Source organism: Bactrocera tryoni, unplaced genomic scaffold (assembly GCF_016617805.1).
Source record: "Bactrocera tryoni isolate S06 unplaced genomic scaffold, CSIRO_BtryS06_freeze2 scaffold_11, whole genome shotgun sequence".
In the NCBI taxonomy this organism is placed as follows: Eukaryota; Metazoa; Arthropoda; class Insecta; order Diptera; family Tephritidae; genus Bactrocera; species Bactrocera tryoni.
The window spans coordinates 12369876-12381377 of record NW_024395824.1 but is presented as its reverse complement, the minus strand read 5'-3'; positions in this window follow the sequence as shown (position 1 = coordinate 12381377).

The following is an 11502-nucleotide window of genomic DNA, read 5'->3' as shown; positions in this document are numbered from 1 at the left end:
ACAAGTAATGAATCTAATTATTAGCAGTTGGTAAGATTTCTTGAACATCTCTCCTCTTCTGAGGCTGAATTCGTGGTAAAAAAGAGTTCAGGAAAGGTTTGAAGCAGTCGAGTTTATTGCCTTAAATACTTTTATGAAGCAAACATAAGTAGTTAACTGAGCCTTCATCTACAGTTAATGTTCACCAAGACACTAGCAGCGGTGATATCGAGCAATCAGTCTACCCCTCTGTCATTGTTCTCAAACCTGTTTAGCTGTTGGCTTTGACACTGGGAAACAACTGCGGAGTCTAACTAGAAGAAACTATAGATTCTACAGCATTCTGAGTCAGTTACAGAAATTAGAGATATACAGTAGCTACGAAAACACAAAACTTGTGGATGGCCACAAGTAATTTTAATGTAAGGAGCATATTCAGGTTTCTGTTCAATTTTTAACAATTCTTAAACTTTCAGTGCAAAAAGTTTGAGGACCATTGATCAATTCTATAAAAATGTAACTAATTAATTGTAATTAATTACAGTTTAGAATTAAAAATATACATTTCTGAGAATCCCTTCTACTTTTTAAAAGAAAATCCAATAAAACTTCTAAATTTAATGGGAATGTTTATTATCATTCGAAAGACCTTTCTTTCGTATATATTTTTGAATATTATCTATTTCAAATGTTTGGTAGCGGTTGGCGTCTGTGACAGTCCATCCTCTGAGTCTAATTTTCCATTTCTCGTTCGAGCATTTCGACTGTAACTGACGAATGACACGCGTGAAATTTTCTCATTATCACCACAAGAAACTTTAGTCTAACGGTGTGATATATGTATATCACACGATCTTGGTGAACAATCGACCGGCTCAAAACGTGAAATTATCTGCTCACCGAAGTGTTCTCTCAATAAATCCATTGATTAGTGCGTTGTGTGGGAAGTGATGCCGTTTTATGAAACTAAAAGTCGACGAGATCGTGAGCTTCAATTTCAGGCATCAAGTTGTCATTTATCACCGCGCGATAACGGTCGCCATTGACGATTACTTTCTCGCTGGTATCGTTTTTGAGGAAATTTCATCGGTCCGATTCCACCTGCCACAAAAAACCATACCAAACCGTTTTTTTCGTAATTGAAATGGCAGCTCTTGAATATCTTCAGGTTGCTTTCGTCCCAAATGTGGCAACTTCACTTGATTATAAAATTTGTCTCGAGAACGTCGCATCTTTTTGGATTTTTTCAAGAGTCCATAGAGCGAAGCAATGCCACTTTTGGGAAGATGCAAAAGTATGGATAATACGAATTGTAGACTGTTAGTTTTGTTTGTCAAGAGAGAGCTCTACATTTCACTTGGCTACTGAACCCGTAATAGCAGCGATTCGCAATTATTTTCCATCCCAGCTATTAACTCATTTTCTCTCACGCTCCTGCTGATAGTCCACACATATTTTGTCTTCTTTTCGATAACCGAAAAAACTTCAGACACATCCTGCTTGCTACGCCCGATTATGTTCATATGTCGTCGGCTGGGCAAGGACCTACCTAATAGGCCATTGAAGTGGTCAGAAAACAAGGTCACTGATCGTCTTTTTTCTTGAACTCCTCACCTGCCATCAAAACGTTTGGAAAGATACCTTCTGTCTTTGATGTGGCATACAAAATGTACAATCTCTAAACGCTTTTTGTTGAGGGAGCCTGTTTTTAGGTTTCGCAAAATCGATTTTTTTTGCTTAAATCTCTTTAAAAATAATCTAAGAATATGTCCCCAAAGTTATAGATGGTAATTCTAAATATTTTCAGTTAGAAGGGAAATAGTAAAATAGTATCTAGCAGATATATAAACGCTTGGGCAGAAAGCGAAAACTTTGACTCAAGCGCGATTTCTCGTGTTTTCATTTTACGAATATTCTTAATTGGCGGGCAGGATAGAAAACCTAAACGCATTAAATTTTCTTCTATTTAAACTAAAAAACAACTAAAAAAGTCAAGTTTTGAACATATTTTTAAACAACATGAAGTCAAAGTTTTTTAGTCAAAAACCGCTTTCGAAAAATTTTAAAACTTTTTTTAGAATTTTTTTAGTTTAAATAGAAGATAAATTATTAAAAATATGAATCTCTTTGAATTTTTTGTTTCTGACAGAAATTGCGACCTGCATCCTGCCCGCCGTCCGACAAATGCACATGCGAGATCGGGCAATTGCTTCCCAAAGGCAGTATATCAAAGATTTCGCATCCAAAAAATTTATGAATGATGTGCAAACATCGCTCCCAAAAAACTCCTCAAAAACATCGAATTTTGTAAGCCTCTAAAGCAGGCTCCCCCCTTAACAGACTAACGAAATCTGCTTGTTCTTATAAGCAGTTTTCAAATAGTATGTGAAAAATATTATTGCCCATCACATGGGCATCAAAGTGAAATAATATATATTCATACAAAAGGGTATACCACATAAAAATTTCAATGGACGAATCTTGATTTCATACGAAATTGAAAACTCACCAACGCATATGCCATTTTTTGATTTTTTTTTCCAACTTCCAGGCACACGCCAAAGACCACTTAAAGTTAATACTTTTTTACGATTGCATATCAAAGTTAAAATTAAATCCGAACCGCAAAAATTTAAGCACTCGACCAGTCAAAAGTGGGCACATGAACATATACATATGTATGTAGGTGTGTCTGTGTTTATGTCAACCGGCGCCATTGCATAACAACATCATCATCATCGTCAATTGTCAACTGCAGCAAGCAGGTGTATGTATGGGTGCATACACATACACATCGATGTGTGTATGTGAGTGTATATTTGCGGTTTGTATATTAAAAACTCAGTAGCCTACTTATATGCGCAGCGTTTATTAATATTACATAACAGCTTAAAATTTTGCCACCGGCGCATATGAATTTCGCACAAACATGAATATTGAAGTATACTTTTATGCGTTAATATTGCATGTGGATGTGTGGCGGAAGTGCGCTTTACTCATATTCATGACATTAATAATAAATATTAAGTAATTTACCGACATGGTAGAAGTGTACTTGCTTTATGATTGCTCGCTCAATGTGCAATATTAATGTTGCTGCGTATATGTAAATAAGTGTGTATGTGTGTGTGTGAGCTGCGCGTACGCATGCGTGAAAAGCTGATTGCTGTCATATTGCCAATATTAAATCAAGCTGCATTGTGCAAGCGTTTGCAGAATTTTTATTTTTTTTTAAAATATATGTATATATATAGCTCAAAAAATACATATACGTTGAGTTGTACTTCATTTTTGAAGTTTGTTTTTCGGTTGTTTTTCAAAATTGACCTATTTTTTTATATTTATTACTCAACGTTAACAAGTTCTCTTACACCAGATGTAGTTTAAATCGTGCCTAAATAAATTATTTCATATTAGTATTAAATTATTGTCATTTCTTTTTCTACCTTTTGATATAATTTCTATAAAATGTTATCTCCAATACAGATAAACGTAAAAAAATACGAAAATAGAATATAATCACCTATTAGAAAGTTTGCAATAATCTGCAAGCAAGATCTGGTAGGTTTTTTCTCATTAAAACATTCTCATTAAAAGTTCTACTTTAGTTAGTTAAAGTTAAGTCAACTGTACTTTGTCGTCATATAGTACACCTATGTCGTGATGAGCAACACAGAATTTATCATATATTTTCTTCTTCCTTACACTGCTTGACGCCAATTGAAGAATCCAAGTGTAGCCAAGTCCTTCTCCACCTGATCTTTTAGAAAGAGTGCAGGAAGAGTTTACTCTTCCTTTGTTTGCCTGATGGACCCTGCGTCAAATACTTTCAGAGTGTTTTCTAGCCAAGCGTTAGCCAGCGTACAAGTGGCAAGCAAATGGTTATGTACCACTTCAAATTTAATGTATATATTGTTCTAGTGGGTGTGATTGCGCTATATATCCAGTTGTTCCTGCATGAAAACAGGGCAACCATTTGGTTTCTGTGCTCTGAACAACTTTTTGTTGAATTCCACTCATCTTGAAATATCCATAAAGTCGACTGCTCTTTACTTTCGAACGCATTCGCCTAAATATACCTTTTATCAGCACTCGCAATTTTATAGACGTTTTTCGAAGTACAACCATTGTATTTTTTTTTTTTGTTTTGCTATTTCTCTCGAACATTCGACACGAGCCTGTTTTTGAGCATCCACAAATTGTTTTGGATCCAACGTGAACAAATTTGTTTACAGCTCCATGCAATATTAAATATATGCCATTCCCACTAACGCCTATAGTTTCTTCTATCTCACGATACGTCACATGACGATCTGGCAATATTAGCTCTTGTCCACATGCGAATCAATAATTTCCGGACAAGAACAAATATTGGACAACCTTCACGAAATCCCACTGGCGTGATATACGATTTCATTGAATTTGCCATACCATCGATAAACAAGGCCCTTTGATGGAGCTTTTAATCGCCAAATTAAATTAACTGCTAATCCATTTCATGAGAGTTGTTGTAAAAATAATTGCAGGATTTAATTTAATTCTTTGCCGAGATGCATATTTCAAGCTACTGTAAGCAACCCAAATAGCAGGTCCGTTTTTTTAATTTCTACCCCTCTGCAATACAATCCGTTGTGCCAAACAACAGTTTTGTTTCTTAATTTAGTATGACCATTGCAACGCCTACAAAACGCTAATTAACAGAAAACATATGGAAGTGCCATAACAAAGCATTATATTAACTATATTGCTCATAAGCAACTTCTAAGTTTGACATCGTTTAAAAAGTCAAATACACAAACTTCTCTTTAAAATACACATATTATTGATCAATTTGAATTCGTTCCAAAATAACATGAACATAACGGTTGTGTCATGATCAATCATGTTATGACTTATTATTCGAAGCGAAGTTGAGCGGTCGTGCGAAAGTTTCGAAGCATATTATAAAAAAATAATTAAAATACTTAAAATATAAATTTGAAAAAAATATTTACACAGTTTTACGAACAATTAGTGAAAGAAAAATACAAATGAAAAAATTAGAAAAATATTTTTCTATTGTACCATTAAATTTTTTGTTTGTGCAAGTTGTTTATAAGTGTAACTTTAAGCAGTTTAGGTTTAGGTAATTTATCCATTTTTCTGATAAGTCGAAACAGTAGTCTAAAAGCGATAATAATTATGACAAATTATACAAAAATTCGTCCACTATTATCAAGCTTGCTCAAAGAAAATTCAACAATCTACCCTCAAGAGGAACACCCAAAGCATTGACGAGCAGGTCATACAAAAAATAAAGTTAATTCTAGAGGTATGCAAATGCAACAAATAAAAGCTTTCTGGTTATCGCAACTGAGCTCTTAAGCGCTACGCCGGTGTTTCTCCAGTTCTACCTTAAAAGAAGAGGGACGACCTAGTTCTATGCAAAATGTGGAAACCGACTCAACCCGGATTCACTTTCTTTCTCAAAACGTCTAGTTCGAAACGTCGTCATGTTGTTGAAGAACCCCCAACTCAAAGCGATATGATGAAAATGGTCATTCGATACTTTGGGGAGAGACATGCTTCGTCTTTTGTAAAACCGGAACACCTCTCTCAAAATGCGTAAAATGTGGTGTTCATCTATACTGTAAAATGCACGAGACCTGGTTTTTATCTCATCACCTTAAAATACAAACCAAACATATATGTATATGATAAATAAAGATAAATCCCTTTGTATATATTTTTTTTCCTTTGCATGTATTTAAATCACTCAAATACTGCCCTAAAACGCCCAAAGTTGCTTTATAAGAAACTTTCAATATCTTTTGATCGGATCACGCTAGAGAGCTAAAACTTTTCATGGCGGTAAATTGAACTATTTTAAGCTCAGAAAATCAAGAAAAAAATTTCCGGTAGTTGGTTTTATGCGGTCCCTGAAAGGGTTAATACAGGGTTTGTCCGGAAAGTATGGGACTGATTCTCTTCCTTCATGACTGTACTTCTGGAGCGTGTTCAAGAGTTGAGGAATGTGTTCCTTTTATGATGAAAACAGAATGTATCAAAACAACATTAAAAAAAATGCATCAAAATAACCTTGAATTGGAACAATAGAATTGGACTATCACTACAACAAACAATCCTAAGCAAGTAAAACAACCTTGAGTTTGAATACCACAACAACCTTACCTTAGAGCAAAAGAAATGTATCTAAGCAAAATATACCTGAGACAACCTGTGGGCACTAACACTAACTTTAAATGAACATATCTCCCAAACTATTAAAGCTACAACATAAATTTAATTGCTAAATAAGGCAGACACATTAAATTTTAATTCCGATGTGATATAAAAGGAGGGATTTAAAGGAGGCTTGTTCAAAAATAGACGTTAGGCGTGGTACCACGCCCACTTCTACCTAAAATTACATATCTTGAGACTTGCCTAGTAAACAAAATCCAATTAATAGAACAAAATAAAACTTTGCACGAATACTGCCTTGAGGTGTGCGTTCTTACGACTATGAATTGTCCAAATCAAAATACAAATGTTCATACCCTTAGGTGCAGAATATGTGGACCCAGTGCTTATAGTTGATTCTTTACCGAAAATATCGGTCAATATGTGATAAATATAATTGTCATTCAGAGAGAACGCCTTTTACCAATGGATTGAATTATTTCGTCAAATAACTACCATGCATAAGTGCGTGCTGATTGCCCATTTTAGCATTACAGAGAGTACTAAGTGCTCTGCAGTATGCACGAATGGGTCTGTAATAAAATATTTGTCCCGCAGATACGCTTGTACAATGTACATGCTTATGTGTTCCGACAAGTTTTGAATGCATTATTGGCAGCACTTTGTATTGGCAAGTGGTGATGGTAGAACAACAATATGCGTTTAAATGTGAGTATACAGTTATTGTACAGCAAACTTTGTGGTCAAATGCGATCAATGCAAGAACAATCTTCAAAGAGTGGTCTAAAAATCACTTAGAAAATTATTAAAATGCTTTTCTCGGCAAAGCAAGCGCTTAATTAAGCTTTAAGTCTTAAAACAACAAATATAAAAATGTTTAAATAAAGAGAAATGGTAATATTTTAATACATATTTACTTTTTTATTTATTGACTTAATATTACTTAAAGTTAAGAAAAATAAAGTTTTATTGTAAAAAGCATTAATTTACATCAACATTTTCCTTGCAGGACATTCACCCCTCATAAGCATTCTGTTTCGCTCACTCTCTGCTTCTTCTAATTCTATTATATGCCACAATAGTATGACATTCCCGTTTTTCGTTTTATGCAACCTTTCCGTTATTCTATTATATTGCAGCCTTTTTATTGTGCACATTTTAGCCTCTTAGCCACTTTTATGGCATTTCTCTTCTATTATAGCTGAAGTTTAGTTATTGGCATTGTTGCTGTTGTTGCATTTGTCGCACTTTGCCTGCGGTTTTCTATTATATGAAATATATTTACTAATATATCTTATTATGCTTTTTTCTGTGTGTCTTTACTGTAGCTACTTTACACGTTCAAATAGTGCTTTATTTAAACAGCGTGTGCACGCATATGCTCCTGAAAGTATGCAAAGCACTTGCAGATTTTTGTTCAGTCAGTGCTCATGTGTAAGTGCATGGAAGTTTTGGTATGCTTGTAGAATTTCTCACTCTATTGTTAAACAGCATGCTATTTTGTAGTGGCTAGAAAGTACGTAGATACAAAGGGCTCGTTCGGCAGCACTACATGTGCATACTATATAGGGTGGTTATGATAATGAAACAGCATCGCTTTAGAGCTCTGTATTTTCGAGTTATTAATTAATCATCTAGGTATATATTAATAAAGGAGTTCGATCATTTTAAACTTTCCGTTCTTGATGCCACAGGTTTCAGTGTTCTTAAGCGAACAAATGTTCCACAAATTTATAAGGATTGAGTTGCTTATTTTCTAATAGATCAGAGCCGTTACCGATATACATATCATTTTTTCCTCTTGAAAAATCACCGGAAATAGTAAAATAAGTAAAATAGTTTTATCAATGGTTTCCGCCTGAGTTCATGATAAATAATGCCCCCCATTAAGCACATATTTCTCACTGACGGGTATCTGGCGATTCTCGTTAGTTAAGAGAGAAATTTTTCCTTCTGTCTGACAATAGATTAATGTAGTCTGTGATATTTTCATAATTTCATTATATATATGCTAATAAAAGAATTTGTATAATTAAATTCCCGGAAAGTGATTTGTTGATTGAGTTATATTTTCCAAAAATCTTATACTTTTTGAAGTGCTAAGAGAGCTTGCTAACTCCTCCTTCGAATTAGATGTTCTGTGCTCAGTAACATAAGGAATGAGTCGCGTAATGAATTTTAATTATACACTCAAACAGGCCCACGAAGTTTGTAACGCTCAGAAGAAAACATTAGAGATCTCATAAAGTAATATACATTCGGACAAAAGGCACCAGGAAATTTTTTTCTACAATGCATATTACTTAAAAGATCTCTATGGTATTGTAATTATTTTCCCTGGTAATGATATTTCAAAAAACTGAAATATGCTAAGTTGGTGGGACTATTTTAAATACTGTGCCAAATATGAGCGCGGATCTGGCAACTATCGGGTGATTTTTTTGAGGTTAGGATTTTCATGCATTAGTATTTGACAGATCACGTGGGATTTCAGACATGGTGTCAAAGAGAAAGATGCTCAGTATGCTTTGACATTTCATCATGAATAGACTTACTAACGAGCAACGCTTGCAAATCATTGAATTTTATTACAAAAATCAGTGTTCGGTTCGAAATGTGTTTCGCGCTTTACGTCCGACAAATTTTGTTCAGCGATGAGGCTCATTTCTGGTTGAATGGCTACGTAAATAAGCAAAATTGCCGCATTTGGGGTGAAGAGCAACCAGAAGCCGTTCAAGAACTGCCCATGCATCCCGAAAAATGCACTGTTTGGTGTGGTTTGTACGCTGGTGGAATCATTGGACCGTATTTTTCAAAGATGCTGTTGGACGCAACGTTACGGTGAATGGCGATCGCTATCGTTCGATGCTAACAAACTTTGTTGCCAAAATGGAAGAACTGAACTTGGTTGACATGTGGTTTCAACAAGATGGCGCTACATGCCACACAGCTCGCGATTCTATGGCCATTTTGAGGGAAAACTTCGGAGAACAATTCATCTCAAGAAATGGACCCGTAAGTTGGCCACCAAGATAATGCGATTTAACGCCTTTAGACTATTTTTTGTGGGGCTACGTCAAGTCTAAAGTCTACAGAAATAAGCCAGCAACTATTCCAGCTTTGGAAGACAACATTTCCGAAGAAATTCGGGCTATTCCGGCCGAAATGCTCGAAAAAGTTGCCCAAAATTGGACTTTCCGAATGGACCACCTAAGACGCAGCCGCGGTCAACATTTAAATGAAATTATCTTCAAAAGTAAATGTCATGAACCAATCTAACGTTTCAAATAAAGAACCGATGAGATTTTGCAAATTTTATGTTTTTTTTTTTAAAAAAAGTTATCAAGCTCTTAAAAAATCACCTGCAATGGATAAAAATATCAAACAAAGAATTTGTCCCAAATTTTATATTTTTAACCAAATCTTGTGCAGAATCGTTGCTAATGCTGGAAAAGGCTTGCGGTGCTTCAGCTTTATCAGAAACGTTATCCTAAAAGTAGTACACAGCCTTCAAAGACGATCAAGATATCGTTGAACACATGTCTCGTTGTGAACCATCGACCTCTTCAGCTGATGGAAAAATTAGAAAAGTGAAGATGTGGTGCTTGAAAATCGTCAGGAAATGTTAGAGAGATAAAAAAAGAGAGCTCTCGACATCTCTCTCGCGAGTCCATCTCGAATGATTCTGGTTCATATTCTGGGTATGAAACGCGCCTGCTCGACTCTGTTCTCAAGTAAAGAAATATTTTCTTCAAAAAGTGTAATGTAAACAAGTCTCTTTGACATGCTTTGATGGTTAAAATTCCTGGTGAGCATTATAACGGCTGATGAGATGTGAGTTTATCAGTTTGACATGCAAACAAGTCAACAATCATTAAAATGGAGTTAAAGAAACGAGCCAAACCCGAAAAAACCATGCTATAGCCGCTCAAAAATCAAGGTGATGCTCATTTTTCCGATATTAGTGATTTTGTGAATCAAGAATTTGTTCCGGAGGGATAGACGGTCAACGAGGAGTCCTATTTGGCCGTATTGAACAACTCACGAGTTTTACACGACGATAATGCACCATCGCATCGAGGCACGATTGTAACTGAATTTAAAACCAAAAACGCAATGAATAACATCGTTTAACTACCACATTCAACAGTTTTGTCTCCGTGCGACTTTTTCTTGTTCCATAAACTGAAATTGCCGCTCCGTGAAACCCACATTCAGTCGATCGAAGAGATTATTCAAAATTTGCTGAAAGAGCTGAAGCCCATCCCAAAAAGTGCTTATAAAAAGTATTTCGAAGACTGGAAAGTTCGTTGGCATAAATATATTAAGTCTGGTGGGATTATTTTGAAGACGATAAGTTAAAGATTGATGACTTTTAGAGCAAGAAGCTTCGATCAGCTCTTCCTATTGTACCGGCCAAAGCTAAATGCTATCTGACAGCACGATCGATGAAAACGTAGAGGTCGTCAGTTCTGTATGCAAATCTGTCCTTGAAAGCTCTTGTCCTCTGAAAGTTCAGAAACTTTGTCGCAATGTATATGTATATATGATCAGAGTGACGACCTAAGTAAATTTAGCCATGTCTATCTATGAATCTATCTGCCGGTCTATACCATATGTGCAATATATACAATTTCATAAATGTCCTTCAGTTTTTGAGATATCGATCTGAAATTTTGGACACGTGCTTTTCTCTCCAAGCAGCTGTTTGTTTTTTGCAGATTTAGGAGCACTATAGCATATAGCCGCCGTACGAATTGAACTATCGGAATCAAATTCTTGTATGGAAAACTTTTTCATTTGACAAGACATCTTCATGAAATTTGACATCTTCGAGGCAATGAGGCAATATCCGAAGAAACTGCTTGAATTGCGTAACTATAGCATATAGCTGTCATACAAACGAACCGATCAAAGTTCTTGTAAGTAAACTTTTGTATTTATGAATGATATATGTATCATTTCAACCGAAATTAACGTTTTTTTTCTTATTTTAGATTAAATTTAGACAAGGATTGGATATATTTTATTTTCATAGAATGATGCTTTAAAATAAACGAAAATAAAATTCTATGTTGTTGACGAGGGATGGAACTTATTGGGTATTTTCAAAAGTCGATTTCATGGACCTTTCATCGTTATCGATAAAGCTGTTTTCACAGAATAACTGGTCTACACCGTGTCCATTATTCGATCACTCTTTAAAAACCCGAACTCTTCAACTGTAAGTTCGCCAGAAATCAAACTAACCTGAAATTGACTCACGGTTCTTATTATGCTGGAATGTGCTATATAGTGGATTAGCAATGATATTCTCAACATGCCAGCTGCATATTATTT